This window comes from Triticum aestivum, chromosome 4B (genome assembly GCF_018294505.1).
Source record: "Triticum aestivum cultivar Chinese Spring chromosome 4B, IWGSC CS RefSeq v2.1, whole genome shotgun sequence".
Classification (NCBI taxonomy): domain Eukaryota; kingdom Viridiplantae; phylum Streptophyta; class Magnoliopsida; order Poales; family Poaceae; genus Triticum; species Triticum aestivum.
Genome location: NC_057804.1, coordinates 610,075,158 through 610,083,602, shown reverse-complemented (window position 1 = coordinate 610,083,602; position 8,445 = coordinate 610,075,158).

Here is an 8,445-nt window from a genome sequence, read left to right as displayed (position 1 = left end):
AATATTGTTTGGCTCCCCTTGTGTTGAACCAATAAATTTGGATTGAATACTCTACCCTCGAAAATTGCTGCGATCCCCTATACTTGTGGGTTATCAAGACCTTTTTCTGGCGCCTTTGCCGGGGAGTATAGCTCTATTCTTTGAGTCACTTGGGATTTATATCTGTTGATCACTATGAAGAATTTGAAAGATCAAAGAACCAATATTTTCCCCTCAACTACAAGGGGAGGTAAGGAACTGCCATCTAGCTATGCACTTGATTCTCCTTCTGTTTTGAGTAAACTTGCGACACCTACACCTTCTATTGATTTCGATATGTCGCACATTATTGATGATGCCACTTCTGCAATGCATGATGCTTATGATGATACTACTTCTCTGCTTGATAATATTGTGCCATTAGGTGAATTTCTGGATGAACAACTTGCTAGGTTTAGAGAGAATGAAATTATAGAAACTGATGATATTAATGAAAGTGATGACGAAGATTCTTCCCCTAGATATGAATTGCCTGTTGTACCTAAGGGTTATGTTATGGATGAAGAAATTGCTAGAGACTTTCTTGCTTGCAATGATAGATATGATCTTAAGAAACTGTTAGCTAAGCTCAAAGAAAAATCTTTGAATGCTAGAATGAAATATGACCATGCTTTTGCTACTTCACCTATCTGTGTTACTGATAAGGATTATGATTTCTCTGTCGATCCTGATTTAATTACTTTGGTTGAATCTGGTCCTTTCTATGGCTATGAATCTGAAACTGTTGTGGCACATCTTACTAAATTGAATGATATAGCCACCCTGTTCAGTCATGAGGATTTTTTTTTGCTATTACTATATCCTTAAATTGTTTCCTTTCTCATTAAAGGGTGATGTTAAGATATGGTTTAATTCTCTTGCTCTTGGTTGTGTGCGTAGTCCCTAGGATATGATTTATTACTTCGCTGCAAAATATTTCCCCACTCATAAGAAACAAGCTGCTTTAAGGGAAATAATTAATTTTGTGCAAATTGAAGAAGAGAGTCTCCTACAAGCTTGGGGGAGGCTTCTCCAATTACTTAATGCTTTGCCTGATCACCCTCTCAATAAAAATGAAATACTTGATATCTTTTATAATGGACTAACCGATGCTTCCAGAGACCACCTGGATAGTTGTGCTGGTTGTGTTTTCAGGGAAAGAACTTTTTAGCAAGCTGAATTGCTATTGAATAATATATTGAGTAATGATATTGATTGGACACTTCCTGAACCAACTCCTAATCCAACTCCGAAGAAAAGGGGTATTATATTTCTCAGTCCTGAAGATATGCAAGAGGCAAAGAAATCTATAAGAGAAAAGGGTATTAAACCTGAAGATGTTAAGAATTTACCACCTATTGAAGAAATATATGGTCTTGATAACCCAACACAGGTAGTAAAAGTAAATTCTCTCTATAGATTTGATAAGGGTGAAACCCTATATACTAAGTTTGCTAGCCAATGCTTGGATGAGTTTGATAAATTTATGGTTAAGTAAGAAAACTTCAATGCTTATTTTAGTAGACAATTGAAACACAATGCTTATATGGTTGAACACTTGAGTAATTATTTGTCTAGAGTTAAAGGTGATCTTAAGATTATTAGTAAACATGCTTCCATGGTTACCACTCAAGTAGAACAAGTACTTAAAGCACAAGATGATTTGCTCAATGAGTTAAATAATAAGAATAATGATAATGTTGTTAGAGTTATGACTAGAGGTGGTAGAATGACCCAGGAACCTTTGTATCCCGAGGGCCATCCTAAGAGAGTTGAGCAAGATTCTCAGAGAACTAATGTTGATGCACCTAGTCCTTCTAAGAAAAAGAAAAAGAATAATGATAGGACTCTGCATGCTTCTAGTGAATCTATTATTGACACCCCTGAGAATCCCAATGATATTTCTATTTCTGATGCTGAAACACAATCTGGTGATGAACATGAACCTAGTGGTAATGTTAATGAAGATGTTCAGGTTGATGCTCAACCTAGTAATAATAATGATGTAGAGATTGAACCTGCCGTTGATCTTGATAACCCACAATCAAAGAATCAACATTATGATAAGAGGGACTTCATTGCTAGAAAGCACGGTAAAGAAAGAGAACCATGGGTTCAGAAACCCATGCCTTTTCCTCCTAAGCCATCCAAGAAAAAGGATAATGAGGATTTTGAGCGCTTTGCTAAAATGATTAGACCTATCTTTTTGCATATGCGTTTGACTGATCACTACAAAAAAATACACTTCCGTGATGATACGTTTTTGTCATAGTAGGTCGCGTTTTCTGTCATGCATGTACATCCATGACGATTTTATGACAGAATCAAGATAGTCATACCTGTGTTGTGGTAGAAGTGTTCCATGACATTACCAAAATTATCATCACGGAAGTGTCCACTTCCATGACGATAAATCGTGCATCACATAAGTGCATTCGTCAAGGGTGACCGACACGTGGCATCCACCGTAACGGAACGCCGTTAAGCTATCGGGTCGGGTTTTGGATCCGATAACGCGTTAAGAGCCCTGACCAATGGGGATTTTCCACGTGTAAAATTATCATTGGCTGGAGGAAACACGTGTCGGTTCATTGCTGGGACAGATGTTATCCACTCATTGGACAGAAGGCGCCTATGATACGTCGACACGTGGCACGGCCCAACAGAGGCCCATTCCTGTGAAAAGGCCGACCCATTTGACTTGGTCAAAAGGTGGCGGGCCAGCCCATGGAAAGCCTGTTAACGGCCTATTCGCATATAGCCCATTTACAGCCCGCTAACCCAAGGCCCGTTACGCCCTATTCGAATTAGACCCAGTAGCGTCATCTGGGCCATCCAATATGATTCCAGCCCGTTTTCACCTCTGGCCCATGTATGGCCCATGACGTCTTTCGGCCCATGTGAGGCCCTATGTAACTCTTGGCCTATTAACGGCCCGTGGTGAAACTGACCCGTAGCGAACAGTTTATCACTTTACACCCATTAACGGCCCGTGGTGAAACTGGCCCGTAAAGAACAGTGTATCACTTTATACCCATTAACGGCCCGTTATTCCGTTGGGCCGTTTCCAACTCATGTTATCTTTCGGCCTTCTCAGAGCCCATTTATTCTTGGGCTCATTTCCAGCATTCGTTTACTTACGGCCCGTTACTGTCATTTTCTGCTTGTGGGTCAAATTTAGCCCGTGGTTACAGTCGGCCCGTTTGTGGTCCGTTAATAGGTTGGTCCGTTTTCATAGAGTTATCAAATATGACCTATTAACGATGGCCTTTTATGGTCGGCCCATGAACGGACGATTCCAACTCTAGCCCGTTTACGGCTAGAATGCGGTCTGTTTGGCCCATATTTGGCCAATCGATGATACGACCCGTATAAGGCCCATTGATGATACGGCCCGTAGAAGGCCCATTTTTTCTACGGCCCTTAGAAGGCCCACTGTTTCTACGGCCCATAGAAGGCCCACTGTTTCTACGGCCCGTAGAAGGCCCACTGTTTCTACGGCCCGTAGGAGGCCCAGTGTCACTACAGTAAATATTAGCCCATGGTTATTGTGGCCTAGTTTTAAAAAACAGGTTATTGCAGCCACTAGCAAACCACGGAAAAAGAACTGCACTGACTACAAGCAAACAAATAAACAAGACAACAAGGAAATAAATAAGCAAGCAACTTACACTAGGCTATCACGGCTATTACACATATTACATCCACTGGGTATCAAAGTTTGCTACAAGTGCAAATATAGGGAACATAGCAGCATAAACGCCACAACAAAACAAGTCCAGAACTAAAACCACTTCAGAAGAGCTCAAGAAACAATATCTTGGGTACCCATAATGCTGGCAAGATGCTTAGCATTAACTTTCTCTTGTTTGGCGCTTAATTCCTCCAGCACTTGCTGTTGCCCCAGAAAGTATGCATCTGAATTCTGTAGGGACTTCCTCAGTCCTTTGACTTCCTATCGCATAACATCTGATCGATGTCTTTCAACTTGAAGTTGAGACTCAAGAAGCCGAACTGATTCAGGCAACGAGTTCGAAGAGCTGGTGCCAGCAGTGGTAGCCAGTAACTCGAACACTACATCAAGACAGGACTTTGGGGTTGTCCCAGTGTCTTCAATATAGTTTTTATCAACTTTCTTGGGGACCAACAGGGATGTCTCACTATCTTGAACCTTATCTTCATTACTTCTTTTACCATTGCATAACAGGGTACTCTTCTCCAATATTTTATCCGCGTTCTAAAAGAGAAACAAACAAACACATCTCAGGTTTACAATGTAGTATATGAAACTCATTTTGGTAAACCAGTTTAGTAGTAAGGTGGACAGGATAACAACATGAAACAAACATATATCTATGTAGTATGGTCACTGTATGGTCTATATCATTCTAGTTTATGTTGCCAAATCAAGATAGATACAGTTCGAATCATATCTATTTAAGACAAAGCAGCATAGACAAATATAAGTGTGGGAAACTACACAACAATAACAACACTTGTAATGTGCATGGCATGAGAACATAACTGTTTATTCAATTGAAACTGAAATCAACATAGAGCAAGTTACAACAGCAAACAACCAAACATGTTGAAGAAACAGGTTTAAAACATACCTGTTGCGCCATTGGAGTTTCAATTGCATCCTTCAAATTTGAAATTAGTTGGTATCAGTAAATACAGTGATGTAAGAGCAAAGTAGTATGAACCATAGCTACGGAACCTGACTTGAGAACAATTCTTCTGCTGCGTTAAGCATTGACTTCAGGTTCGGAGTGGTGGTCCTCGTGATTTGGGCACTGCATTTGCCTTACTAACTGCTCGTGTTTGGGTGCTCTGTGGTGGAGACGGTGCTGTGTCAACGGGAACTGGGTGTCTATCTGCTGGGGTTGGGGTTAGAAGGGGTGTAGCTGGTTCTCTGTCCAACTGGGTAGGGGTATAATCTGCATGAGTGTGGGTTATGTGTGGTGGGGCTGGTTCTTGGGCAAGTACAACCGTGGTTCTATCTGCATCGATAGGTAGCACGATCTTTTCTGATGACCGTGCTTTTACTCCCACAGATACTGCCATCACTCCCTCCAATTGAAATGGCTAATAAACAAGAAAAGTAATTGAATGTACAGACATTGTAAGATAGACAGGTGCAATGGATAGTAGGGAAGAAAACAGGGCATGAAATAATTCACATTTATGTTGTCTAAGCAAACAGAATAGCAGGACATAATTTCACATATATGATGGCTAATTAAACAGGATAGCATGACACAATTTCACATGTATGATGGCTAACTAAATAGGATAGAATGACATACTTCAAAATATGATGACTATGTAAACATGATGACATGATATAACTATACAATGTGTCTATTAAAGTGGTTGGCATGCCATAAATCACAAACATGTCGTCGATGGAAACATGATGGCATGATATAATTCACGGATAGAATGGCATAATTTAAAATATGATGACTATGTAAACATGATGAGATGATATAACTATATTATGTCTTTAGAAAATGGGTTGGCATGCCATAATTCAGATACATGCATGCTGTCTATGTAAACATCATGGCATGATATAATTCAAATATATGATTTATATACTAAGGAAGTGAGCAGAGGGCAATCGCATATATGATGTGTCAACTAAGGAGATGGCATTCAATATTGTGTATATGATGTAAAAACTAAGCATTGCAATACAACATATGCATTATATGAGTAATATAACCCTGCCAAGTTTGAGCATACACCTCAGGGGGATAATAGGACTGGTCATCTACCTCTGAATCCTCCTCTGAAGAGCTATCTGTAACCAGCAAGATATCTGCTTCAACAGGTAGCATTGTCTGCTCTGAAGACCTTGTTTTCACTCCAGATTTCTCCACCACCAATTCAAATGGCTGATGCACAGGAAGAGCAGTTGAATATACAAACATTGTCGACAAAAGCAATGAGAAATACAAAAAAAGGACGGCATGATATAATTCACATATATGATGCTTGCCTAAACAACACGGCATTGCATAATTCACATACATAATGCCTTCCAACAAGATAACATTGCATAATTCACATATATAATGTCTTGCAACAAGATGGCATTGCATAATTCACATATATGGTAATTAGACACTAAACAGGTGCCATTCACACAAAGCATGTCTAAACTAAGAAAATGACATAGCAATGCAAGATACCATACGCACGATATGAGCAACATAACCCAGCCAAGTTAGGGCATGCACCTCGGGGGGGGGGATATGACTGGTCATCTATCTCTGAATCCTCCTCTGAGGAGCTATCGGTAACCAGCAAGACATGTGCTTCATCAGATCACAATGTGTGCTCTGAAGACCTTGCTTCCACTCCAGATTTTTCCATGACCGTGCCGAATGGCTGATGCACAGGAAGAGTAATTGAATGTACTAAAATTGTTGACAAATTTAACATGTAATAAAAAAAATGATGGCATGATATAATTCACATATAATATGACTGGCTAACCAGGGTGGCATTGCAAAATTCACATATATGATGCCAGGCTAGACAAGATGGCATTGCATGATTCACATATACGATAAAGAAACTAAACACATGGCGTTGACACAAAGCATGTCTAAACTAAGCAGATGACATCTTTAATGTATACAGTAAGCAATGCAAGGCACCATATGCATGATATTACCAATATCAGCATGCCAAGTTAGAGCGAAGACCTCATGGGGTAAATAGGAGTGGTCTTCTCCTTCTGAATCCCCCTCAGAACAGTTATCTTCCTCTTGATTACGATCCGAAATGGGTGGAGGGGAGCTGCCTTTGCGCCCACCATGGAACGACGTCTGCATGAAATTTTATTGCCATGCAAGGCTCGTCTCTTTTGCTCTACATGATCAGTTCCATTGTGTACAATAACTGGCATGCATAGGAATAAAACATAGTGAGATTATGTAAGGAGTGCATGCACAAATCCAGAGTGATGGTAGCAAATTGTGGATAGACCCAAAACAATTGATATCAGGCATATAATAGATTTAGTTAAAAATTACAGATAATGGCTCCTTTAATGTTTGTTTGCACCCAACATGAAACTCATAGTAGACACCGGAGAATAACCAGATAGTAGACAGATAGTACTGATTGCTGCCCCAATATGTACCCCACAACCATTTAAAAACTCAAGTTTCAGCATTAGTTTGGACCTGACTCGGAGTCTAATAGGTGAACACGACGATAATGTAGCATGTCATCATATTAAGCGACGCATAACGTAAGCAGACATGGAAGAGTGCGACCTCTCTTGTGGACCCGTGTAGTCCTCAAGGTCATCTGCTCAGTTGATGATGGTAATGCAGTTGTCGTGGATGCCGACGGCGGGGAAGAAGATCTGAGGCGGCGAAAGACAGTCTGGAGAGCGGATCCCTACTGTGGTGAACCCTTCCGTTGTTTTAGCAGCTGAGCTGGGGTGGAACACAGCTCCGCAGGAGCAGGACAAACCACACAAGGTTTTCTTTGACACATATCTGCAACAGAAGTAATTGAGTAAGGGCTTGTTTGAATTTCAGGATTCTAACAATGCAGGGATAGGAAATAGACAAGAATAGGATATGAATGCACGTGCAAAACAGAGAATTTAAAAACACATGATTTCTGCCAATCTGGGTGTTTGATTCACAACAATTGGAAGATCACAGGATGCAGAAAAGCATGGTGAGATTAAGTCAAACCACAAGAAAAATGTACGATTATAATGGTATTATGCTACTATCTCTTAGTCTTGTGCTTGATGAATAGGAACATGAAAAGGAGGAGAAGTGTAAATTAGAATTCCTACTTTGGGGTTGTCCCAGTGTATTCAATATAGTTTTTATCAACTTTCTTGGGGACCAACAGGGATGTCTCACTATCTTGAACCTTATCTTCATTACTTCTTTTACCATTGCATAACAGGGTACTCTTCTCCAATATTTTATCTGCGTTCTAAAAGAGAAACAAACAAACACATCTCAGGTTTACAATGTAGTATATGAAACTCATTTTGGTAAACCAGTTCAGTAGTAAGGTGGACAGGATAACAACATGAAACAAACATATATCTATGTAGTATGGTCACTGTATGGTCTATATCATTCTAGTTTATGTTGCCAAATCAAGATAGATACAGTTCGAATCATATCTATTTAAGACAAAGCAGCATAGACAAATATAAGTGTGGGAAACTACACAACAATAACAACACTTGTAATGTGCATGGCATGAGAACATAACTGTTTATTCAATTGAAACTGAAATCAACATAGAGCAAGTTACAACAACAAACAACCAAACATGTTGAAGAAACAGGTTTAAAACATACCTGTTGCGCCATTGGAGTTTCAATTGCATCCTTCAAATTTGAAATTAGTTGGTATCAGTAAATACAGTGAT